The sequence below is a fragment of the Dermacentor andersoni genome, chromosome 9 (genome assembly GCF_023375885.2).
Source record: "Dermacentor andersoni chromosome 9, qqDerAnde1_hic_scaffold, whole genome shotgun sequence".
Classification (NCBI taxonomy): Eukaryota; Metazoa; Arthropoda; class Arachnida; order Ixodida; family Ixodidae; genus Dermacentor; species Dermacentor andersoni.
In genome coordinates, this window is record NC_092822.1 from 113,326,295 (window position 1) to 113,353,506 (window position 27,212).

General features: G+C 45.4%; 1 protein-coding gene across 2 annotated transcripts in view; it reads right to left on the reverse strand.

The window, feature by feature from the left end:
* Positions 1-27,212, reverse strand: part of LOC126529608 (putative protein kinase C delta type homolog) — a 647,502-nt gene that overhangs the window by 142,273 nt on the left and 478,017 nt on the right. The window lies entirely within an intron of this gene.

Genomic DNA, 27,212 nt, shown 5'->3' on the forward strand with positions numbered 1-27,212 from the left:
ACGACTTTCGGCAGCACTACCGGTGGCGCAGCAACATCCTTAGGCATCGCTTTTGAAGTGTCAACAGTGCGGAGTTTGTCCACAGTGGCCGATTTCGATTCCGGCTTTTCTTGCGGCTGTGTTTGGAATGGAGGTTTCCTGTCTGACTTCTGACATGTCGAGGCATCCTTAAATGCTTGCTCTTTGGATTGTAGCGCAGTGTGCGTTTCAAGCTTAGAAGTGGGTGACTGTGAAACTGGTGCACTTGCGGTACTTGGTGGCTTTGTGTCTTCCATTTTATGTTTTGCTTGATCCTGATTGCTCAGTTTCGGTGCGGCTTGCGCCGTTTTGTGGACTAGCTTGGGCTTGTCTCGAGACTCTGGAGTCGACGGCTTACTAGATTTAGGCTGTGGACTGGGAGGTCCAGTCTTGGCATCTTTTTTCGTTTTACCTTGATCTTGCTCCGGTTTTCGACCTGTTTTTAACTGAGCCAGAGAAGAAGCGATCTTGCCCGTCTTTGGCACCTTTTTCACAACCGGTGATGCATTAGCAGCAGTAGCAGTCGGGGTTTTATTTTCATTGGTGGCCTCCTGAGCAGCATTCTCATTTTTCTTTGGAAGAAGCTCTACGGTAACTACGGCTGGAGATATCTCGCGTGTCCTTCCTTCTACTGATTGTTCACTGCCGTCAACACAGTGTCCATTTGGCGTAGGAAGGCAGTGCACAACACTCTCCACGTTATCAGGTACAGGACTGACGTCACCGGGTGCACCTTTTCCCTTCGGTTTCTTCAGTTTCACAACCACAGTCTCGTATATCTCGCTCACTTTCGGAAGTTCAATCGTGGGTGTCGTTTCGCCATCAACTACGGGCTTTTGTGCGGGTCCGTCGGTTGCAACACCGTTAGACTGAGACGTAGTCTCACGCGAGCGGTGGTTTGAGTGTGATAACTTGTCACTTTCTTGAGGTACACTTGAAGTAGCAGAGCTAAGTAATTCTTCCGACACTGTTCGGTTCCGCATCCTCCGTCTTCTGCCAATGCTGTCGTCGGTGCGGTCGTTCTGGGGTGTGGTCGGAGTAGCGTTACTGTGCTTCCCTTCAGCCCCCTTGCCTCCGGGTGTCACAGGTAGCAAGTCACGTCTAAGCTCTTCGAGAACAACCGGCGGTGCGTCGAGGCCCAACATGTCTTCGAGATCGACCGGTGACTGGACCGACTGGCCGTCCTTGAAGCTGCCAATACCAGAGTCGACGGACCGCGTGCTATGACCAGAGCCATCTTGCCTCGTTCGGGACACAACCGGGCTGGACTCATGCAAAGTCGGGTCTTCCCTGAACTTGACAACGTGCCGGTGTCTGGTAATGATACCCATAGACTCACGCCTCTCCTTTGATCCTCTCGCCGGTCGCTGACAGTCCTTGAGGGCGGGTCGTTCGCGAAGGATGGGCCTGTATTCGTCGTACCAGGACGACGCGTACGTAGACTTGTAGTAGTTGGACACGGGAGACGGGCTGGACTCACGCCCCAACCGCCGCAGCGACGGCGGCGGCGTGAAGCCCCGGGCGGGAGAGCGGCAGCGCTGGAAATCGGCGCCCAGGCTGGACAGGACGTAGTTGGCCGTCGAGGCCAACGCCGACGAACTGGGTCTGAACAGGCATTCCGAGGAGCCCCAGCTGCTGTCCCTAAGCCTTCGCGACAGTGACGGGTTGCGGGCTTTGCTGAGGTCCAAAGAGCTCTGGTGTAGGGCGGACCTGGACCGAGGGGGGACGTCGAACGGCGACGACGAGGCGGAAAAGGCGGAGCTGCTGTAGTACGCGGGACTCCCGATCGGGGTCCGGGCACGTCGCCTCACCGACGACATGACGCGCGGCGAGTGGGCCCGGGAGCAGGTTCGAAAAGGGGCCCTCCGATCACAGTTCCAGGCACAAGGGCACGAAGAAACGCGTTAGGAATCCACGTATTCAGTCACTTCCGTCCCGGCCACACATTCATGGCGCGTCGAAGCAGGCACTGCCGCGGGTCGACGCGGGTGACATGGGGACGCGCTCGCTAGCGCGCCAGCATGCACGGTCTCACGAACAAACACACAATCCCGGGTCGAAGAGACAATAGAGACTGTCGGTCGCAACACAGGTCGAAAACTCCGAAGGACTCGCGGCGTGCGCAAGATCCCGGCTGATCCCTGGGGTCGTCGCTCAGTACGTCACGCGCACTGTTGTCGAACGAACGTCAGGTGTCTCCTACTGCGCGGCGCTGCGCGGTCCGCGCGCCACGGAGGAGAAGGCTGCTCTGCAGAGGTGCGTCCCTCGCCGTTCCTCGCGCAGCGCTAGAGCTCTGCTACCCCGGGTTGTGGCATCGGCGAGGAGGCGTGCTGGGAAGGCGAGGGCAGCGGCAGGGACTCTGGAGAGCACGCGGCAGCTGTGTTCTAAAATATCGCGCCCACCTACCGCTACCACCTTGGGCCGCGGGCAGTCCGCGGGTTCCTTTCCACCTGGAGCCAGGCCAGGGTTGGGGAGAAGAGAGAGAGAGGGGGAGAGAGGAGCGCGAGCCGCCACGGGCCGCTCGCTACCACGCGCTCGACGGACTTGGAGCGCAGCTTACGGTATGCGCGCTATTTGCCTTACGTGCCTTGCGCAGGAAGGTACGCTGCTTCAGGTAACGCGATTGTAGGTAAAGATGGAAGGCGGAGCATCGTCATGTGTACGTGGTTTCGTAATGTAAGCGCTATCTCGATTTGGGGGGTCCTGCCTGGGATCGAGTTAGTTTCAGCTTTTCTCGCATTCTCTTGGATCCTTGATGACAGAGTTACCCACATTCATAAAAAATAAGAAAAAAACAGGGAAATGGTGAGAGAGGGTAGTTTGGAGCATTTATATGGTACGGTATCATTTCGCGCCAACATTGAGCACTCTCCGAGCAGTGTACCTGATTGAGGCGATTGGATGCTAATGAGACCAGGTGGTAATTACAGCGAACCTTGTGCACAGGCAAAGGAGAAGAAAGCGGGCCCACAAATCGAAAAACTTAGAGAACTGATGATGACGATAGAAGTTTATTGGTGCAAGGGCCAGAAGTGGACCAAAGAGCGCCAGCAGTTAGAGAAGTATGAGATTGTGCGCGGACAATATCGCCTCCGCGAATCAGTGTGTCATTATCCAGAGGGCTTGGATATTATGGCAGCGCACCAGGCTCAATTACTGTGGCACAGGCTGTCGTGGTAGTGCACCTGTCGGACGAACATGGCATGCGGAACGGACGCACCATAATTCCAACGTAAGATTACTTGCCTCGAAGAGTCCGCGACTGGTGTCGAGATCAAAGAAGTACATGGTTCTGGCACGGGCATTAAAGTGCAGTTGTGGAGCGCTCGCCCGAGCAGCCGCTGTAGAGGTCGATGCTAGTTTCGGTTAACATGCAGTAAACTATAGCAAGGCTCCAAACCCTGCCGAGAGAACGAGAGTTCATGATTGGCCATCAGCCTCTCCAACCTGTGATACTGTCCGTTTATTCAGGTCCAGTAGTTCTGGGGTGCCGATATCAGGAGAAGGAAATCGTCCGACGAATAAAAGTGATGCGGAACCCATATTGCACTAACAGCCAATTCCTGACCGGCCAGCCTGCAATATAATACAATATAATATACTATAACAGTATACAGGGCAGCCCACGTAACTTGCGCCATAAGTTTAAGATATGCGAGTGCCACGTAGCTGGGCAGAAACGAGGCGATGTTGTTTGCCGTCTTGGAGCAAGCTACACTACTTTTTGTGTAATTCGCCTAATTACATTATCAGTTATTATGGATTAGTTAACCAGTCAAATATTATAATGAGAACAAAATTGTCAATCAGATAATTGTAGGTCATTGTGAATAAATTCCCGGCCCAGCTTTTTGTTGCTTAATACGTCCTGCCTAAAAGTTTCTTCCAAGGCTGAAACAAAGCCCGCGAAACACAAAGGAAGTGCCAAGTGAATAGTCGCGCGGCTTATACTTCTTGTGTTTCGCGTGCTTCAGTGTCGCGCAGTCCCTGGGCGTCGCGAGATCCATTTACCGCTAGGCGACGATCGGGCTGTAATTGCGATTTGAATATATTCGGCGTGATTTCCAAATAGAGCCGGCAGCTCAAGGCGTGCGCTCGGGCAGTGAAAACGGCTTGGTTTTCGCGTGGCTTTCAAAGGACCAGCGGTAGCACTGTGGATCTTCGTCGAAAGCACGTGGGAAGTGCTATCGGTGCGAAATGTTTACAGAGCGCGGCATTTGAGCAACCAAAAAAATGAAATAAAATAAAAAGAAAATACTAAAAAAAAGGGACCAATTTCTCTGAAACCTGGAGCTCCGCTTATAGAATCTCGAGTTACAACGTGGTCTAGCATGTGAGACTGCGGTATACACAGTAGAAGAATCGTGTAACCTAAGGGTGCGGGTTTGTCCCATAGACCTAAGGCCCTCACTTGAAGATGTAAAAATATTGTACGTGACAGCGTCCTCTAACTAGACCTGCAGTGAGAAAAGCCATAGCAAAAAAAAAAAAAAAATGTTGGTTGGTTGTCACCCCCTGGCTTCTCACTAAGATACCTGACTCAAGAGTTTGACAGTGACAGCTTATAAAATTTGTTTCATGCAGTTTTCACGTCGTGTGTAGCAGCTGTGATCAAGTTTACTTGGAACAAGAAGTCACCATAAAAGAACACTTCATTTATCCCACCAACATTCATGCAAAGCCTAAAGAGTCGTAGCCATGCGATCTCTACACCCTTAAGGATGAAAAAAAAAAGATTTTATTTATTCATTTATCAGTGTACGTGCATTCGCTCAGTAGGCACTGGAGTAGGGGGTGATTAAACGTTTATGCGCAAACAATATGCACGTGTGAGAGTATGTACAAAAGTACAAAACGATAGTATAGCTACTGTGTACTTTTGGAGAGGCTACGTAGTCAAATTACGCGGAAAGTGAGCTTTCCGCGCATTATGATACACTTCTGACGCTGACCACACTTTCCATGTGGCCGACGGCAGCGTCGACATGTGCAGTTCGGACAACAAAGCGGCACTAAGGCGCCAAATCACCGCGTTGGAAATGTGGCCATAGAGTTCTCCTGTTTAGCAAGAGGTAGCGAGCTCGAGTCCCGACCGTGGAGGCCGCATTCAGATGGGGCGGAATACGAAACTGATCGCTTACCCAGCACTGTGTCTAAGCAACCACAAGTAGGCAAAATTAATTCGAAGCTGAATTAATTCGAAACTGAAGCCATGGCGCTTCAGCCTTTGTGTTGCTTTGAGGCGTTAAAGTCAAAATGAATGAATGAATGAATGAATGAATGAATCAATCAATCAATCAATCAATCAATCAATCAATCAATCAATCAATCAATCAATCAATCAATCAATCAATCAATCAATCAATCAATCTGTAGTTTATCAAATATAATCAGTCAGTTATTATGGTATATTAATTAGTGAATAAATAAATTGACCAATCGGTAACCAACCAAGTAACTAAATCAGCAACGTTCCAAGCAACGGTTAATACTACTTTTCTCTTCTCGTAATTGAACTTACACCGCAAGATGGTGGTGCATTTCTGCTGCATACCATGTGTCCCGGCTAACGCTAGCAAAGCTGTCGAACGAAAAAGAAAATATAGGAGAAACGCGCTGCAAGATACAATTATATAATACCTGCACTGTTCGCTTGTCGGAAGTCTGAAGATCGAACATTGTAGGTGATAAATCCTAGCTTGCACCGTGCATTTTTTATCTTTCTTTTTTCGTCAAACAGCTTGACTAACGTTTGGTGGGACACCCTATATACCAGCAGTTGAGCATTACTCCCACAGTAGAGCGTTAACTGAGCTATAGGTTCATTAATACTCCACATAAAAGAAATCCCTAAGTATCAAAATGGTACACGTGAACGCAGTAAGGTAAGCGTCGACATGGCTCCACTGATCCACAGACAAAGTGAAAGTGAATTTAACACGCAAAAAAAGAAAAAAAGAAAGCGCAATTTCACCCGAAAGCTGAAGCAACGATTGTAATAGCAAATTAGTGGACAACTATGCGACGTAAAGGATAGTAGTTTTTATCGGTCGTACGAACTTGTAAACGTAGGCATGCTAACTAAATTAACAAGCATTGTGTCACGCCCGCACAAGCGCAGGCATCTTTTGGCAACGGCGACAGTGCAGGCAGCACGCCTGGCTATTACTCTTGTACATCACAGGTTGATAAATCCCTTGTAGTGTATGCGCGCTTTTTGCTTTTATTTTTGCTTCTTTTACTGTCGCCGCTTCCACCCGTTGTGTTGCTTTACTAGTGCATTGAGTTGTAAGCATGCCTAAGATTTACACTTTCCGAGCTGTATTGAATGATGACAAGAATGTTATTACATGCAGCGCGTGTGCATTTAGCTTTGATGGCGCGGTCTGTTCGGGCGTGACTGAAGAAGCATTTGCGGCCTAACGCGATACTAAGAAGAACTGTAAGTGTGAGGCTTGAAGGTCGGGTGGTACAACGGGAAATGCACCGACTGTCGATTTGTTGGGAGATGCCGACGTCGAACTCATGATAGTAGACATGAACAAGAAGGTAACCTCGCTCCTCACTTTGGCCGAAAAAGTCGGACATGTGGAAAGTCTAGCTCAATTACTCTTCGTTTATTTTGCTAACATTCATGATTGCCTAAACACTCCATCATTTAGCTTTGATGGCGCGGTCTGTTTGGGCGTGACTGAACAAGCATTTGTGGCGAAACGCGATACTAAGAAGAACTGTAAGTGTGAGGCTTGAAGGTCGGGTGGTACAACGGGAAATGCACCGACTGTCGATTTGTTGGGAGATACCGACATCAAACTCATGATAGTAGACATGAACAAGAAGGTAACCTCGCTCCTCACTTTGGCCAAAAAAGTCGGACATGTGGAAAGTCTAGCTCAATTACTCTTCGTTTATTTTGATAACATTCAGGAGGGCCTAAACAAGCACGAGAACTGAGATAAAAAAACATTCATGGACTAGATGATAAAGTTTAGAAAGCTTGTCATGCTAGAAGTATTGACGAGCTGCTACTTGACGTTGACGACCTTGAATGGCGCAGTATGCGCTTGAATATTGAAGTCCACGGAATACCTGAGGAAGAGGAGGAGCACCTTCCAGCTAGTCAGTGATGTCGCTACAGAGTTGGGCATGACCCGCCGTGGTTGCTCAGTGGCCATGGTGTTAGGCTGCTGAGCACGAGGTCACGGGATCGAATCCCGGCCACGGCATCCGCATTCCGATGGGGGCGAAATTCGAAAACACCCGTGTACATAGATTTGTGTGCACGTTAAAGAACCACAGGTGGTCGAAATTTCCTAAGTCCTCCACTATGGCGTGCCTCATAATCTGAAAGTGGTTTTGGCACGTAAAACCCCATAATTTAATTAAATTTTTTTAAAGTTGGGTGTCGGTAAGCTTGTTCGTGCAGACATTTCCTCCCTTCATAGGATGACATCCAAGTCAGGCAGGATACGGGGCGTGATCGTTCGATTTGTGCACCAGGACACGAGTCACATCTGGCTAGAGAAGAGGAAGGCATCTCTATGTAATAGAGAACATGACCAAGCATGCAAGGGATTCTTCTTGCGACAGCAAGAGCTACAGGGGTTCGGTATGGTTATGCATGGCTCTCGAACGAAAATGTCCTTGTGCGAAGAAAAAACGGGGAACCAGCTGCAGTCATCAGGTGCGAGGACGATTTGTCTGCCCTAGTGATCGATTTTCTCTTTTCTCAGCGTATCCGCTTGTGTAACGTATTACACGACTTGCAATGGATTCCTTAGGTTCTATTGCATTCACTGAATTAGTCCGAGAATTTGATGACAAGCAGAGTGGCTTTCTTCCGTGCTTTCATTTAACTGTGCAGTCCATTAGAAATAATGTGACGGAACTTGAATGCCTTTTTAAGAGGATGAAGCACTGTTTTGATATTATTATGTTCACAAACACCTGGCAATCAAATGACTTGGATGTTTTTCACATTCACGACATGGAAGCATTGATCGTGCGCAGACTAACCTGACGAGGTGGAGGCGTCTCTTTCTTAGTAAATAGTTCTTTTAAATCAGTTCTAGTTGACGAGTTTTCTTGCGTAATTGCCGATCACGAAGCAGTGTGTGTTCTTTTAAGCAATGTCGTCACCGTTTCCTGTTATCGTCCTCCTGATGGCAACATGCGCGCTTTTCTTGTTTTCTTAAATGACTTACATTTTCGAATGAAAATCAGTAGAATGTTGTCATTGGTGGAGACTGCAATATAGTAATCAATTGTGAAAATGTGAAAAAAAATGAGTTCGAAAATCTGCTTTCATGCCATAACTGTGGAAACATTGTAAATAGTATTCCTACAAGAATTACCATGTGCTCGCAGAATATTACTGATTCGTTTAAAACAAGTTATTATAAGTCCTTGGCTACAACAGGAGGGCTTGCGTACCCTATCAACGACCATAGGCCAATGTGACCATGGCCAATAGGCCAGTATTAAGACCAACAGTCCTAGAGTGGACACTGACGTTGCTTCTGGTTTCCAGTGTGTCCCGCAAACGGCTCTGGATGCTTCCTATTCGGACATCAGTGATGTGTGTTGGGACAATATTTTCCATTATAGATATGCAAATGTGGCCTATGATGCTTTTTTACGTTGTTTCTCGGCAGTGTACAGAAACACTTAATTTACAAATGTCTGGAAAGGGTGAAAGGCTGTCGAAGGCCATGGATGACGCCCGAGCTTTTGCACAAATTGACAAAAAAGATCGTTTATTGAAGGAGTTTATGCGTACACGTAAAGAAGGAGACCTCACTGCATTTAAGCGGTTTTGAAATGCTTCGGGTAAGGAACTTAAAAATCGAAGGAAATGTATAAGTTTTATCTATTTTATTACTGTTCTAAACGAACAGGCATATTATGGAACAAGCTGAATTCACTAATGGGACGGAGCGACAGAAAGGAACCGGCGATGGTAATCTTACATGGCGGGGGAACAGTCTATCTTATGGTCAACATGTTTACCGACTATTTTATGCAGCGAGATTTCGACGCTGGGCCACGCGCATCCTAAACAATACTATATCCTGATAATGTGAACACACTCTTTTTAGAAAGAACAGTAGAACATGAAGTTTCTACTTTCTTAGGCCTCAAAAAACAGCAAGTAAGGCCAGCCAAATCCGTAACTAATGAAATTTCTCCGGCGCTGACATATATATTTAACTTATTTCTATGGGTGCTTTTCCATCCAAAAGACAAGTAGCTCGTGCAGTGCCTTTACATAAGAAAGGAGACAAAAAAGGCGCGTCGAATTATTTCAGTTGAGTCAATTATGGGGTTTTACGTGCCAAAACCACTTTCTGATTATGAGGCACGCCGTAGTGGAGGACTCCGGAAATTTCGACCACCTGGGGTTCTTTAACGCGCACCTAAATCTAAGTAAATGCGTATTTTCGCATTTCGTCCCCATCGAAATGCGGCCGCCGCGGCCGGGATTCGATCCCGTCAGCTCGTGCTCAGTAGCCCAACACCATAGCCACAGAGCAACCATGGCGGGTGTCTCGAATTATAGACTCATGTCGATATTGCGTGCTTTCTAAAGGTTTCGAGAGAACAATCTATAATCGACTATATTCTTTCTGTAACAAGTACTTGATAACGAAATGTCAGTACGATTTATAAAAAAAAGTTTATCGACAGAGCTTGCTCTTATCAACCAGAAATAATATATATTGGAGAAATTTGATAAAAAAATTGTTCTTTGAATATTTGTTGATCTTACGCAAGCCTTTGATTACATTTGACATTAGAAATTTTATTTGACAAATTAAGTCACTATGGCATCCGTGGGCTTCTCCTGATATTGCTCAAAAGTTATGTTTCAGAAAGAAGTCAGTTTGTATCGATGAATGAACCAGTATCCGACAGAAAGCAAATGATCTCAAGGAGGATCGCAGGCCATCATTCTGGGGCTTCTGATCTTTAATTTATACATAAATGACATAGTACATATATCGTAAGAAGTTAAAATTTATAATTTACGCTAACGACACCAGTATATTTCTTTCGCCGTCATAAGATACCGAGCTTTTTAACAAGGGTAATGCCGTTTTAGAGGAATTAAGCACGTAGACAGCTAATAACCAATTCACGATAAATGCAAAAATAAACGGCTGTGATTTTTCATTCTACACGTAGGCATACTTCTGTAATAGATAACCTCCCTTTTCGCAGCTTAGAGATAGAACTAGTTAGCTCTATTGGAGTACTTGGTGTGCATTTTTCAGAATCACTGCAGTGGGATGAGCATGTCAATGCGATATTACGAAAGTTAGGTGCGATATTGGTACTTCTGAACGAAAACCCCAAGTGAATTCCGAAGTCAGCTAAATTGTTCATCTCTAGTGCCCTGTTTGCTTCGTATCTAAACTAGTCATTCGGTCTGAGATAATACTACACAATCGAACCTCTCGCGACTATTAGTAATGAAAAAAAGAGTTTTGAGAATAGTTGAGAATATGCAAATTCTGAATTTTACTGCGCAGCTCTATAAAAAATTTAGAATAATTAAAGCACAAGACACATATGAGTACAATTTGTTGTGTGAAAATCGCGTAAGGTATGACCGTCATAATTCTTTCTTCATGGGATTAGTAAATCTCAATCCGACGGAACTGCCATATAACACAACAATAATAGAAATATGGAATGTTCCGTGTTGTCGCAGCGGCTATGGTAGGCAAATACTTTACAACAAACTTCCGCATTTAGTAAACAACTATAATAATACAGAAATAGATATTCGCGAAGTAAAAGTATTTGCCTTGTACGCCTTCTTTCTAGCCTAAAATTGACTTCTAGAGCTGCATATGATTTTTATGTAATTATATTGTTAAATTCCACTATTAGAATGCGCACGTGGTAATGGTAAGTGTTGTGCTGGTGTTTGATGCTGATGTGAAGTGATGTGTGCTAATGCATGACGCTCTGTATAAGGCCGTAACTAGTGATGTGATTAATTTTAAGGTTTCGTCAAAGTGTATGACAATGCTGTGTTTAATGTGATGGTCTTGGCAAAGTGTATGGCGATGTAAACAAAATGCGTTTGCCTCTACTGCTGTCTTTGCCAGTATGGGGGTGATGGACTCCCTTAAGCAATGCTTGAATGGCTTTTCACTTCACCTTCCATCACTTGTATTGTGATAAACAAATAATCAATCAATCAATCAATCAATCAATCAATCAATCAATCAATCAATCAATCAATCAATCAATCAATCAACATGAGCACAACCTCACTCAATGACCTCAGAAACTCGCTGTCGAAACGCTGGAGTGAGGAAGCGCGGCAGCAGCAGAGAGTGAAGAGTCTTCGTGCTGAGTCTCGCATTAACGCGAACTAAGCCGCGAAAACACAGCGCGCGTGGGCTGTGTCCCCGTCGCAGATGACTTTCAAAATACAGCGGCCCGGGCGGTGACGTTACAATTGCTAGTAAGTACAGCGAAGCGCGGCATTTCCGGAGGTGTCCGACGTTTGTGCGCAGGCGTGAGTAAGAGCGGGTGCGAGAGAGAATATCTGGGGGCTTTTGCTCTTTGAATATTTGACTTTGCTAAGTACTACGGAGGAGAAGTTTCTTTGCTCGTGTTGTATGCATTTGTCCTTGGGCATGCCGGCATTGCGGAGCGCGGTCTAGTTTACGCTCCGATGCTGGCTTGCGGCGCGGTAAACCAGGTGAAGCAGTGGGCACTGACGCCCTGTTTGGTGATAGGTGTGTTAAAGGTACGTCGGGCAGACTCTCTCGCACCTGCGGCACTGATGCTGAGTCAGTCATGCCGGATCAGACCTTCATCGCGCCTTACGGCACTCTACCTTCAAAATAACATCCTTGACTTTCCCGGGGAGCTGTAGGGACCGTAGAGTAAAGGCCGGGCCTGCTCTCCTGGAGAAACACCGTCGCTCGCACCAAGTTAAAATGCGTCGCACGTACCTGTTTTGCTTCCGTTTCGCTAGCTCTCCAGCTCCCGCCTACGGATTTTCGCACATGTTTGTTCAGGAAGACACTTGTTTGACTGAAAGGGACCCATTCGAAAATGCTCCTGAAAAGTCACTGACAGCAGCATACGAAAAGCCTGGCACGAGCGAAGATACTGCTCCAGGAGAGCAGGCCCGGCCTGTACTACGGCCCCTACTGATCACCCGGGAAATCAGTCATATTTTTTTGAAGGTAAGGCGCCTTACTAGAGCGCCGTAAGGCGCGAGAAAGGTATAATCTGGCATGACTGACTGAGTACGACTGCCGCAGGCGCGAGGAAGTCCGACGTCCGGGCGGGCGCGCGCAGCCGCCGGGAGTAGAACGCCCCTCCCCCCCTTTTCCTCCCCTCCCCGCAGAGCCTTCCGCACGACGGAAAACGGTGCGCTTCCTCCTCACTTTCCTCCCTTTCGAGTGCGATATTGAGCCGCGATCCCCGGCTCGCAGTCGCACTTACAGCATAGGCGCGCGGTGAGGATTTTATCGCCCTTGGACTTGATGCGGAACCTCACGGCAACGCCGACGCCCACTGCAGAATTGCTTTTGGAGCTTCCATATAATGGCTATCGCAATAATAGTTTGACACAAGTAGAAGATCATAGTCCCGATGAGAACAATCTTCCGAAGTTATCACCCAGAGAGCACAATCCTATAGTGCCTTCGATCGCTCGAGTGCACACAGAATCGAGATGGCTAGCTTACAAAACAAACTAATACAACTCGCAGTGTCTGTACGAGCATGTGAATGCGTATACAAATGCCACATAGGCAAAAATAAATGTTAAATCAAAGACCACAAGTCTTGGTGACAAACCGACAGTGCGGGTAAGAAGAAATTCTGAAAAAGTATTACACCCAGGCACGATGCAGGTACAAAGGAGGAAAAATAAATTTTATACGACTCAAAGAAAGGAGTTTGACAGGACTCATTGTTTTGCAATACAGCGCCAACTTCCTTTCGCTATGACGAAATGCATCGCAGCGGCAAAGCACCGATACAAACCCAGACGAACGTGGAGACCCGAAAGACAAGTTTTGTCACGTCGCATGCTACAGAAACGTGCCATACGGGTGGACGAGAGCGTGTTCACATACACAATGCGGTAGGCGAAAATTGGGAAAAATGCCAAGCGGGCACCCCGTGATTATTTTGGACGTTGAAAGAATAACAGCGAAACACGGGTAAGATAAAAACAATTGGTCGGTCGAGAGGCGTAACTAATGTTTCACCAAGAGGTTATGCCGAAACGGCACTCTTTTCTGAAGCTCCGTCTGGTCCGTACATTTTCCTAATTTATTTCACAGGCTGGCATCTCAGCGTTGTGAAAGAAAGAAAACTTTGCTCAGGGTGAAATTCACGCAACGCATACATACATCGCAGCAGAATAAAACCGTTGGCACGGTTCTCAAGCGAGACTTCTTTGCCAAGGACAGTCTTCCGCAGTAGTCCAAGCGTGTCTGGTCTAATGATGATCCTTGCGTAACAGCCATCAAGTGCAGCAACGCAAACTTGTTTCCGCCCGAGTGATGGTTGTTTGTCCTGCATGCATCACTGTTGCTCTTTACGCTCGATAAACGCTGGGGTATATGCTTTAGGTACAACGCTGGTGGGACGCGAGATATGAGTCATTTCAGCGCAACAGGAATAGAAAAACATTGCATGCAAGCGGGGCAACAGTGGTGCCAAAACAGATGCGACGGATCTCAGGTTACGTGAAAATTTTCAAAGCCCTTTGAAGAACTCCTCCAGGGCTTACATTCCAGCTGCGGTAAGCCGGCCCTCATTCTGTCTGTTATAGAAGCACTGCTATCTTATGTTCGACGCACCAGGGCTCCAACCTAAACATAATATCGTACGCTGCTCGTTCAGAACGTCAGCATCTCCTAACCAGTAGAAATTTCGCTTCATCGTCGTCCATCATCAGCCTATTTTTATTTTCGTTGCTAGGACGAAGGCCTCTCCTCGCGACTTCCAATTACCCCTGTCTTACGCCAACTGATTTCATCTTGTGCATATTCTAATCTCATCACACCGCCTAATTCTCTGCTGTCCTCGACTGCTAGTTTACGCTCTCTGTAGTGTGTGCTTCCACCCAGTTTCAAGCTTGCCCTGTGCATACCAGCGTGCAAATAAAAATAAAACCCATTTTGTAATTTTAATAGGCAATTAGTTATCTGCCCTATGCATTACATAGCCTGCCCAGCTCCCTTTTATTTATTTTAATGGGAAGTAGAATAGCAGTAAAACGTTCACTATTTAATCCACACTGCTGTCTTTCTGTCTCCTAATATATTTCGTTCCAGCATTGTTTGAGCGGTCCTTCTTCTCAAGCCTGCTTGTTAACCTCCAAGTTTCAGCCCGATATGTTAGCAGCGATAGAATGCAAGGGCTGTACGCTTTTCTCTTGAAGTTTTTTTGGGTAAGCGGCCGGTCAAGCTTTGGCAACGCCTGCCGTACGCGTTTCTACCCGTTTTTATTCAAGTTTCTATTACACAATCAGAGTCCCCTTTGAGAAATTGACCTAGATAAACGTACTCTCGCGCAAATTTAAGAGTCTCATTGCCAGTCATGAATCCTTGTTTTCTTGTGAGGTTTATTGTACGTTACCTTTATCTTCTGCATATCTATCTTCAGCCCTACTTTTAGGCTTTCTCGGCTAAGGTCCTCAATAAGTTCTTGCAAGTCATCTCCGGTGTTCCTAAACAGGACAGTGTCGTATGCATACCATACGTAGGTGACTCTGATATTCGCCATTGACTCTCACTGATTCTCATTTTTATCGATTGTAATTAATTGCATATAATTGGAGACAGTGTGCCTATTTGCCTGAGCGCTCTCTTGATTAGTATTTTCCATCTTGTATTGTAGCGAATTAGGATAGCTGCGGAGCGTTTATACGTGCGCGTACCAACACCTATGGAGTAGAGAACAGAAGCACTGCTCTTTTAGACCCTCACATCGAGCAGAAAGGGTCGCTTCTTGCGGGAATTTTCTGGTCTTAAAGCTCGTCTTTTAATAGTGACACGGATCTTGCTTGAATAAGTCAACCGTCTCGGGCAGGCGTTTTTTTACAAAGAAAACTTTGCCATACAACCTCAAGAACACCACGAAACTATAAAGCAAAACCATTCGGACAGGGCTGGGCAAAGATACTTTGCATTTGTATCCTGATACGATGCAACATACTGAGGCAACAAGTTCTTGAGATAGATACAAGATACTGCCGCAATTATCGTATCCGATACGACACTTCCATTTATATCTGAATATACTTCGATACATTCCAAATTTCTTGTTATAGATACATATAATGTAGCAGCAAACCCGTATGCCCAAAAATCTCTGCTTGGGAATTGCTTCGAAATTTCTGAACTCCGACCCACTTTGTTTCATTCGAATGAAATGTGTTAGTATCTCAAAACTTCTTTTCTTTCTTGGTCAAAGCATAATATTTTCATACCGAAACAATTTATTGGGGTTGCCTTAGCTGCGTAACAGGAAAGCTCTTTATACCCTGCGCAGTCAGCTGCTTTTGCTTGTCGCTTTTGTAGTTCATCTGAGTCGCTGGTGTGCTTGCCGACCACAACGTATAAAGAAGCACTAATCCTTCCGTAATGTGCAGCTTTCGTAGCTTATTCATATTTCGCAGAATTCCTAACGTAGTCCAAAAAATTGCTTTTGGTGCTTGCAAGCAAAAATCATGTTCACAATATAGCCGCCTTATGCACAATTTTCCGGAAGCATCGCGATCCACGCTTTGGTTCATGACAGCCGAACTTACATCCACGATATCCTTCAAATTGCAGACGTAGGAAAGCTACAAGAGGCAAGGCCACCCTATTCTTACATTCTTCAGACATCGTAACAAAGCACCACGGAAGAGAAACTCCTGTGGGGGAGCCGAAGCGTAAATATTCATTTTAGACAATTTTGGTCAGTGACCGGATCTCTTCCTTTTAAGAGAAACTTCGATAACGTCCCTATGGAGGCATACGCGAAAGGCGCCGCACGCATTGGCGTACACAGCACAGTACGGTGGCTACGAGCACGTGCCATGGAACCGAGGCAACTACAAACAAAAACTCAAGAAAACAAAAGGTCGGCTGCACGCAAACATTCAGGTTTTTGTTGAGACGTCGCGAGCGCCACCACGTGATTCTACTCCACCAATAGGGACGCGCAGACCTCATCGCCTGCCTTCGCTAGAGGGCTCCGGCGGAAAGATAAACGAATGTCGGTGCTTTTTATTTTGTCAGGTGGCTGAGTGGCAGCAGTTTCACTTTGGGGAGCGGAGTTCAGCCTACGTTTATAGTTTCGCAAGGTGATGTCGCGATAGCCAGAATCTTGTATCTTAAGCTACACGATACATTTTTTCATGTACCGGAAATACAGATACTCATACACGTCTTGCAAGAGTTGTCATCATACAGATACAAGATACCCAAAGAGTACCTAAGATAGTATCTAAGATACATGTATCTTTGATACTGCTCAGCACTACATTCGGATTTATCAGAAAGAACGCTCCACAGTTTAAATGTTAGTCAAAATTTAATTTAATTTAATTTGCTTCATTTGATTGTTTTCAACACATTACAGGTCAGGAGAAAATGAGACTAAAAGGAGAAAATACTGCCTTACAATGGCCCTTTAATCCAGGCGCTGTTCAGCCGTAGCGTGAATGTGCTTTGAGAAATTGCACAATAGAGAGCAGATGAAATGAAAACAAAATCTCTTGCGTGGAGGTCCCTGAGTTAGCGCGAGAACGATCGTTCGTACGTGAATTTATATTTCCCGCTCGTGGCTTCCAGCGTTCTAGTGACGTTAGGGACGAGGATCAGATATTCCCCGACCCACAATACACTCACTCAACAACAGGCAGTTTACTTGCGAAAGCTGCAGACAGGAACTTTCCCAAATTTACATATACAAAGCAATATGTTCCCAAATCAATACAGGGACACATGCCCGTGGTGTGGCGCAATACCCACACTTTATCACATCGCATAGGAGTGCAATACGAATAAGGCATTCCACAAAACAGAAAATCCGAGTGCGGAGCAGTGGGCGAGCGTGCTCTCCAGCGGCGACCCTAGCCTCCAACGGAGGCTGGTGGATCATGCCCGACGAGCAGCCACGCTCAGTGGTGCCCAGGCCGGAGGTCGTCATCAACCAATAGAAGACGAAGACATCCGGCCTGACCGCTGAATTACTCTCTCTAGAGCAATAAAGTTTACTTCCTCCTCCTCCTCCTCTAGTCACGTTAATTACAACGGCATATCTGTCTGAATTTCCAAGCACTCACCGTTTTCTAATTACAACAAGGCAATCGCTCATTATTCCCCACGCAAGTGAGTAATAATTGCGATTTGCTACACTTATACGGTGATATTTCGTTGAAGATGACCCATCTGCAGAGTCTCCGAACAGATTGAAGCCACAAGGACGAGGCTCAGGCAAGTCCATATATTCCCGAACATTCCCATGCCTGCTGAATCGCCATATCGCAGCTCCCATGCACTTTGAACCGACTTGCACCCTTAAGGGTGCTTTCGGTTTCTAACACCCTAATAGACATGAGTTATACGGTGATTTCCACACCTAAAGAGTCTAAAAGGTTTAAATAGGTTTACAGTGTGGGAACTAGTGTTCTAGCTTCCTACTGTAATTTTTCAGAACTCTGACCCGGGGATCGTAACCCGGATTAGAACGTGTCCGGGGCAGTCGCTCTAACCTGCACTCTAATGAGAAAGTTAATAGACAGCAAGCCGATGCCATTCTAATTGACAACTCGAAGCTCAGGAACAGTGGATGAGCAGTTTGGTTCTGTGGAAATCCGCAAGTTAAAGTAAACTGTTATGAAAAAAAAAAAAAAAAAACGAACATCCCCCTTTAAGTACCACGAAGGAGGAGGAGGAGGAGGAGGAGGAGGAGGAGGAGGAGGGAGAACAAGATGTGAAAGGCAGAGAGGTTAACCAGATTAAGTGTGCGGTTGTCTGGTATACACAGGGGAATGGAGTAAAGGGCAGAAAAGATAAAACAATAGAAAGTAAAAAAAATGAACGCAGAAGTTCACAGATTTGTTGGCTTTTCAATGAGTCGCGTTTCTTTGAAAAACAACACTAGCACTTTTAATGCAGTTCGGGGTGACGTCGGCTGGTACTAGGGTCCAATAATTCCGGCTCCCGTAAGGGGACGGTTGTCAATCTTGCCGAGCGTGGTGCTAAGTTCTTTTCTTTGTGCACTTAAACGATAACAGTCATACGGAAGGTGCACTATCGTCTCTTCGTCCACGCAAACTTCGCATTCCGGACTTGCGGCCATTCCGACGAGGTATGAGCACGCATTAGTAAAGGCTACTCCAAGTCACATACGACAAGCGAGAGTTGCCTCCCATCGTGGTAAGCCACGTGGAAGGCGAAGCGTCATGTGAGGACCCGGAGAACGAAGGGGCTGGTTTTTATAGTGTGCCGAATTCTATTGGGCCAACGTAAGGTAGCCACCAAGCGCACGGAGCTTACCCGCTGCATCTGTTCTTGACATCGTGATAGTGATGCAATCGCCACTTTTATGCGAAGATCGCGCGGCTGCGTCTGCTCGCTTGTTTCTAACAGGTGCAAAAGAGACCCAACAGGCCAGAGACCACGTTCCCAAAGCCAAGTTCGCCCTTTTTGCTCTCAATAAATCTTCCCCCTCTCTCTCTCCCTCTACCGCGGGTGCCTTCGCGCTGCCATCGCTAGCTGGAGCCTTGGCAAAAAATGGTAGAGTGGCCGAGCTGGGTGTGTCTTCGCCCTCGGTTTGTTCCCCTGACGAGACGAATTTCTTTAGAACGGCAGAGCTCATTCTGAGAAACTCGCATGGTTGCGACTTCATACTGCTTTCGGATAGATGCCAGCTTCCCATTTTTTTCTTCGTCCACCATGGTATACTATCGGCTGGGGTGTTGTGTTGCTGAGCCTCAGGTTGCGGGTTCAATCACAGCTACATTTCAATGCGAGTGGAATGAAGAAAGAAAAGAAAAGAACAAGAAAAGAAACATTCCCGTACTTTGATTTAGACGCATGTAAAAGAACCAGTGTTAAAAATTATGCCTGGGTCCCCACTAGGGCGTGCCTTCTAATCAGATGTCAGTTTTGCGAAGTAAAACCCCGTAATTTTGTTTGAAATTGCAGGAGTTCTTTCACTTTCATGAAACACCCTCCTCTTTATTTGTGCACGAAATACTTGTTTCGGCTTGCTTTTTTTGTTGCCACAGCTCTTGTACGTACACGTCGTTGTCCTTCCTTAAAGATATCCTAATCAACTATGCATGCTCAACCCGCCGTGGTTGGTCAGTTGCTATGGTGTTGGGCTGCTGAGCACGAGATCGCGGCATCGAATCCCGGCAGCGCCGGCCGCATTTCGATGGGGGCGAAATGCGAAAACACCTGTGTACTTAGATTTAGGTGCACGGAAAAGAACCCCAGGTGGTTCGAATTTCCGTAGTACTCCACTACAGCGTGCCTCATAATCATATTGTGGTTTTGGCACGTTAAACCACATAATTTAGTTTTTATGCATGCTCATCTTTTGCGCGACCAATTACTGCGCCCCAATGAAACAAACAAAAACGTCCTAGACACAATTACTGATGAGGGAAGTGAATTTAGGTTGTTATTTACCTAACTGAAGCTCTGACTAGGCACGAAATAAGTATCGAGCAAAAGAGAACGCTGTAACTCTGCATATTTTGAACCGCGCCAAGTCAATCAGCTATGAACCTGACGCGACAAACTGCGTACTTCAATGCGCCGGTGAGAAGAAAGCCGACTAGGCGGCATCCTTAAGTTTGCGAAAAATCTCGCCCTCTCCACTCAGCACCTGAAGAGTCCTCCCAAAGAAGCTGTCGCTGCAACGTCGATACATGGACGCCAGCAGCTCTTTGCGAGCGAGTGTTTACCATTTCACATTAAGTCAGGGACTTGGTGTGAAATGACCTCAGACTCCATTCATTAGTGCCTCTCGGCATTGTCAAGATTGATGTCCAGGCTATGTCTGTGACAGGTTTTTATGTTCACAGCTAGGACGAAGACCACTGCCCGCGACGTCCAATTGCCCATGTCCTGCGCGCATATATATATATATGATGACATATAAACTTCGCTCGAGTCAACATTCCCGAAAGGGGACCTGCTTCTGTGAAAGGGCAGCAACTTCTTTCCTTAACAACCTTTATTTAGGTGTACTCTCCCCTTCCCTAGAGGACATCTCTCCTTTGTCAGTAATGTTTTCACTAAATTTGAAGCATCTGTCAGCCCAGCGTGATACGAACTCATAAAAATTTCTTCGCTCTGATCTTACCTCTTCGGTTCGTCGTTCGCGTAATCAATATTTGTGTCTCGCCACTCTGTCCTCCACACGCAGTCAGCTCGACGTTTACTTCAAGCCTGACTATTGATGCACCAACATATTTTAATAGCCTTTCTTCCTTTTTTCTTTGCAAACTTCTTTCTTTGCAAAAACGACTGGCAAATCGGATGCATTGCTTCCGCTTATTACCCGTCCACTTGTTTGTTGATGCTCTAACAAATCACTAACCCCTTATTAATGTGCGTTAGTATGCATGTGTATAATTCTGGAGTCAATTAGCGCCCATGTTTTCTGTGCTTTTTATGACGTCGGTAATTTTTCACGTCGTTTCTTGCATTTTTGGTATTGATTCTATTATATCTTTTTCTTTGTCTTGTGCATCTGTCTCATTTGCTGACCGTTTATGTTTTCTAAACTCCCGTATACTGTTACAAAGCTTAGCTCTTTGTTTTAGTGCCTGCTGCATTTTCAGACTTTCTTCTCTCCCGCACGTCCAGCCATAGGTTACAGCACGTATATATGCAAAATAAAATATATAAAATTAAGAGAGTACGTTGAGTTGGGTTTCCGAGCACCTCTGTTTTTCTCAACCACTGCGCACCCATTTTGTTTTTATTCCCCCTCCCGTCGAGGATGGCATAGAGTGAGCTACGCGTACATGCTAGGTTAAAAGCCTGCCGGATGCGGATTCCGCGAGAACGTCGAATCTGAGCCCAGCTTTAGCTTGCGGCCATTGAAAGAGTGCAACACTAAGTTCGTCACGCGCTCCAATACATGTAGTGCAATTGAAATCGAGGCTGCGCGCCCAGGCTGAGGGAAACACCCTACTCTTTTCTCAAATCGCACTTCCCATAAGCTTTGGGCCTCGTTTGTGCATAAACGATGGCAAGGAAAGCAGTCAGCACTGACGAAGACAAGCCCTTATGTCAAAACATTGGCCCCGGACACAACCCTCATTCGACCACTGTTCATCTTTCTAAGCTTTAACCTGGCAGGGAGCCACTGTCTTCTTCGCCCTTATGAAAGAGTAATATGCAACCTTATTCTTTTCCTTCGTTTTTAATTATGCGGAACATGGGATGTTTATGAGCGGAAAAAAGCCGACGAATCCTAAAATCTTAACTAGAATCAGCACTGGTTGGCAACGATACTGGTAACCAGTGCAGTAGTTACGAAGGCTCGCTCGGCGATAGAAATCTTCAGCCTGCTTGGCGTCTCGACCAGAGGCGCGTGCGAGCAGCCGTTTCGAAAGCGTCCGTTCCACATGCCTCTGGAAACGGCCAGTCCGCCTTGGCCAGCGCTGTAGAGCCCTGGCCGCGCTGGCTTGCGAAGCGTCGCGTTCGGAAAAGACCGAGCAGACGGGCGCGCAGGGCCGCAGCATCCGCGAATGGCGTTGCCGCAGCGTCGTGTAAACAGGGCGCCCGACTTGCAAGCGGATTTTTTAAACAGGGCCAACCGCGGCCGTGCGGCAGACGTGGCTTCGTTCGGCGCCACTGCGCAAACAAATGCGGTCCCTGCGCCAGACGTGTTACATCAGGAAGCATGTACGCGTTCTTGCCGTTTCCTTCGCTGCCGCTGAAGCTTGCAGAGCAGAACACCGTGCTAAGAGATTTCATTATTTCGGAAAAATTTGCACGGTCTGTCACGTTAGCATAGAATTATAGACATCCTGCTAAAATTGCCTATAGAGCGTCTTCAGTGCCACTTTAAGAGTAAAAATTGGACAACGACGCTGACTGAAGTAAAACAGATGTTTTATTGCAGTCTAGGATGTTTAGACCAGCCAGACGTGTTACCGTCTAACCTTGGACTTGTGGAAGTCTGCCATAGGCGCTGCATGGATTGACATTTGCCCATCAGTCTCACACGCTCAATGCATTATTTCGTTCGCGGAGAGAAAGAAAAGAAACAGGGAAGGCAGGGATGTAAACCAGAAAACCGTCTCGATGGCTATCCTTGCTGATTAAGGGAAAAGTAGAGTCTAACGAGGGGAGCCAGATGAAGACAAGGTCCGGCGAGGAACACACACACACACACACACATACACAAACACACACACACACGCACACACACACACACACACACACACACACACACGCGCGCGCACACACACACACACACACACACACACACGCACGCACGTACGCATGCACGCACGCACGCACACACACACACACACACACACACACGCTAACGCACACACGCACACGCACACGCACACACGCACACGCACACACACGCACGCACGCACAAACGCACGAACACGCACAGACAAACGCACGAACACGCACACAAAGAAAAAGATTGAAGTGCCTTCATTGACTTCTCAAGCAGCGTCCTAATGCACAATAAAACAATGAAACAGGAGTCACTGTGCGTTTAAAAAAAAAATGCCGCTATAATTCACTTTAGGTGTGGCTCAATCGCTTCAGTCACTTCTTACAACTTACTTATCATCCCTTCCTCTCACATTAAGAGTGGCTGTTTTTGATATTGCATAAGCGCAATGCGTTAATACATTCTAACCTATTTTTCTTTTCAGTGCCCTTTTACAATAATCTACAACATGGACTTTCGACACATCGTAGAGTTTATAGAGAGACGAATTTTCTCTCAGCCATTCCCAGAAGCAAATTGTTTTCCGAACTTCGCAAGATTTGGCAGCCCTGATAGAAAGTGTATAAAAAATGCTCAGTCAATTCAGCTGAAACGCGGGAAACATGCACAGGCTGTATGCATGGTGCATTAATGCACATCGGGTGCTTCTGCTCATTTTACAAGCAGCGCATGAAGTAGAAGTGTGCAGCACGGACGGGCATGCCCCGCTTGCGTAAGCGGCCTGAAAAAGAAAAGTTTAGAAGCCCCATGCTGTGTCCTTTACATTATATTCACCGGCTTTCAGACAGCCATATCTTAAATAATGTTGGCAAACAATCTTCATGCTGATTTTTGAGGCGAAATCCTTTCTAGGCTCATGGTGAAGTTCCTATCACCAGACCTGACCGCCGGAGTATCCGCCGAAGCGTCATCACGCCATATGAAGACAGATTAAAGACAGACTAAAGAATGAAAAGTGATTGATCGTGACAGTTAGTGAATGATAACATCATTATAGAGATTGGTAGAGGTTAATAATAACTAGTAATGACTAATGATAACTACTAATGACTTGTGATGACTACTAATGACTCCGAAATGACCAATACGTCTAACAACGGTTTGTAATGAGAACAATTGATTAGAAATGACTAAAAATGCTTACCAGTGAGCAGTAATGGCTAAAAATGACTGAAATGACTTGTAATGACTAGTAATGACTATGAAATGACCAATATGCCTAACCACAACTTGTAACGACTATAATTGATTAGAAATGACTTGTAATGACTACGAAGTGACCAATATGTCTAACGACGAATTGTAACGACTACAATGGATTAGAAATTACTAAAATTGCTTAATGATGACCAGTAATGACTAATAATGACTGAAATGAGTTGTAATGACTACTGATGACTATGATATGACCAACATGTCTAACGAGGGCTTGTAATGACCACAATTGATTTCAGATGACTAAACATGCTTAGTAGTGAGCAGTAATTATTGAAATTACTTGTAATGACTAGTAATGACTACAAAATGATCAATATGTCTAACGACAACTTGTCTATTTATTTATTTTTATTTAAAATGTCCTAACAGGCCTCTTATGAGGCATGTTGAGGCCATGTTGTATATAATTTTCATAAATGGTATACCTTTTGCTCTGTTAACAGTAACAAGTCTTCATGTGCCTTCAGATGTTGCTTTGTATTCTTTGTGCCTTCAATATTGTGTAACACGGTAATCTTCTTATAGTTGTTCCTGTTGGAAATTTGTACTTTTTATACCTTTACTGTTTAATATGCCCCCCTTACTTTATGCCCTGCCATAGGGCCTGTAAGGTTCTTTTGAATAAAATTTGGTAAGGGGGCGTTACAGAAGAATTAAAAGAGTATATAGGGCATATAACAAATCATAATAGGCATACATTAATAATAGACAGTGGAACAATGTATACACATCTTATACAAGCATTAAAGCACTGTACAATAACAATAGGGTCGATAGTATACATATTAAAAAAAAGACAAACAATACAGTTCTTTCGATAAACAATGTAAAAAGAGATGTAGCCACTCCAGTACAAATGCTAAACATTACTAAAATATACAAGAATAATAAGCAAAATAATGAGCTCATAAACAAGAGCGCCCATAACTGGAAAACAGAAGAAAATGAATTATTCATTTTATTGAAGTTAGGCGGTGGAAGATGAACTGTTGAGCTGGCGGAATTGATCGGGATTAGATTCGGAGACGATTAAATCAGGAAGAGCGTTCCATAATCGAATGGCATGAGGAAGCGCCGACCAATTGAATGCATGAGTGCTCCCGTATATGCGCGTGAAGCTGGGACGATTATATAATGTGCGAGATCTGCAAGGTGCGACTTGAAGCTGTAAAGAAGATTTCCTATCCGTATGAACGTACTTGTGAAATAATGATATGAGCGCAAAATCACGTCGAGTACTTAGTGGCTGAAGGGAAATATCAAGTTTTATTTCTGAGGTGCTTGAATTGTACGCGTAGTTACGTGAGATAAACCTGGCGGCCCTATTTTAAACAGATTCTAATAAGCTGATTAGGTTCTTATGATGGGGTGACCAGATTGGAGAGGTAAATTCGAGCTGGGGGCGAACAAACGTCTGATGAGCTAGCTTGCAGGTGTTGGAGGGCGAATTACGTAGGTTTCGGCGTAAGTACCTCAGTGATTTTGAAGCATTAGCACATATAGTAACGTGGTGGGTCTAGGAAAGGTTTGCTGCGAGATTATTGTCTAAGTATTTGTATAAAGTAGTTGTAGAAATTGGCTTATTATATTAAGTTATATTGGAAATGAGAGACTGAGTGTTTAATTGTAACTACTACGATTCATTAGAAATGACTAAAGATGCTTAGCAATGACCAGGAATGACTAATAATGGCTGAAATAACTTGTAATGACTACTAATGACTATGATATGACCAACATATCTAACGACGGCTTGTAATGACCACAATTGAATACAAATGACTAAATATGCTTAGTAGTGAGCAGTAATGACTAAAAGAAAGAAGAGAAAGAGAAGAGGCACAGAGAAAGAGACGAATGATAAGAGGAGCAAGAGTAGGCTTTCGCCGTTGACCTCTTAAGATAGATCTTAAGAGACCCTGTAATTTTTTAATAAGTGTATGTAAAGATGTCTCTGTAGAAGAAAAAAACCCATATGCCACCCATACACTAACATACTTTGAACTCATGGGTGTCCAATACTAAGTCATTTATGTTCCCAATCTTATCACATGTAGCATGTCCAATATGATCCTCATATGAACATACCGAGGTCCCATATAGTAAACAGTACGAGCGTATAGCATATCGCAAAGAGCCTGCCTCATTTATAACATGGGAAACCGATAAGCCCCATATCCAATAATCATACATGAATATGTGCAGGTTTCATATAAAAATCCGTATGCTTCCGTATATCATACCAGTTTTTATACGGGACCCCCGTAATTCCCACTAGAGTTTTGGTTCTGATGCTTACGAGAGCTTTCGATAAGGAGTGTTAGTGCTTCGTAAAGAGGCGCCTAGTCTTCCTCTGCTCCGGTGTGCCATAACGCGGGAAGTACTTAGTGAATAACAAAGTATAACACTACACAAAGTAGACAAGAACGAGTTCCGGCGTGCTTTTTACGTTATGAGACTGCTTCCACGTCGGGGCAGAAGTATAACGCAGTCCATGTGAAAAGAAAAAAATGCATAGCGATCACCGCAATACACCATACACAACACTCTTTATAAATGACATTTAGTTGAAACTTCTCCTCATTTTGTCTTCTCAATGTAACTTCCTATTTAATGCCGTCGTATTGCGTTCAAGATGTCCAATGCAACATATACAGGGTGTTTCACTTGACTTGGGCCAAACTTTAGAAATATGAAAATGGTACGGAGCCGGACAGAACTAAGGTAATGTTGTTTGCCGTGGCTTAAGCCGGCCAATACATGAAAAATTGCCGCGCGACTGGCCGCTCGAGGCATTTTGCATGCATTCTCGGACATCTCTCACGCTGGTAAAAACAGCCTTATGTAGCACGTATGGAGCAACAGAAAGGTGGATCGGGAGTGTCTCATGTTGCTCTACAATATTCGCTTGACACTTTTCATCTAGTTATATTATTTGAGAAGAGACCTAAATAACTATGACTAATTATGTAATTAGGTGGAATTCAAAAACTAACCTGAGTATCTCCAAGCGACGGCAAACAAGATTACCTTGCTTCTGTCCAGCTACGTAGCTCTTGCATATTTTTAATGTTCGACCCAAGTTTAGTGAAAGACCCTGTATGGTTTGAATGGGTTCAGCAGCTGCCTAATGGGAGAAAGAAAGAAATAGATAAAGTTGATTTTTAGACAACGTCTATTCCGAATTGTCGAGCAGCATCCTGTCGGGTCCTTAGTTGTGATGCCGAGCCCAGTTTTTTGGTCCCGTAGAGGTGCCCTGTATGTGGACCACCACCAGCAGCACTCTTAATGTCGGGCGTAGTTCCTTCGTTGGATCAGTTTAACTCTCTCGTATGTAGAGCCAGAGGGGAAATGTTAAAACGTGTTCCAACATGTTCCCTCCGTGGAGAAGAATGCATCGAGAAAAAAGTGTTGGGGAGCTTTGGGACTACAGTCACCGAATCGAGGAACCAATCGGTGAGTGACTTTAGGAAAATAGTTTCACCAAAGTG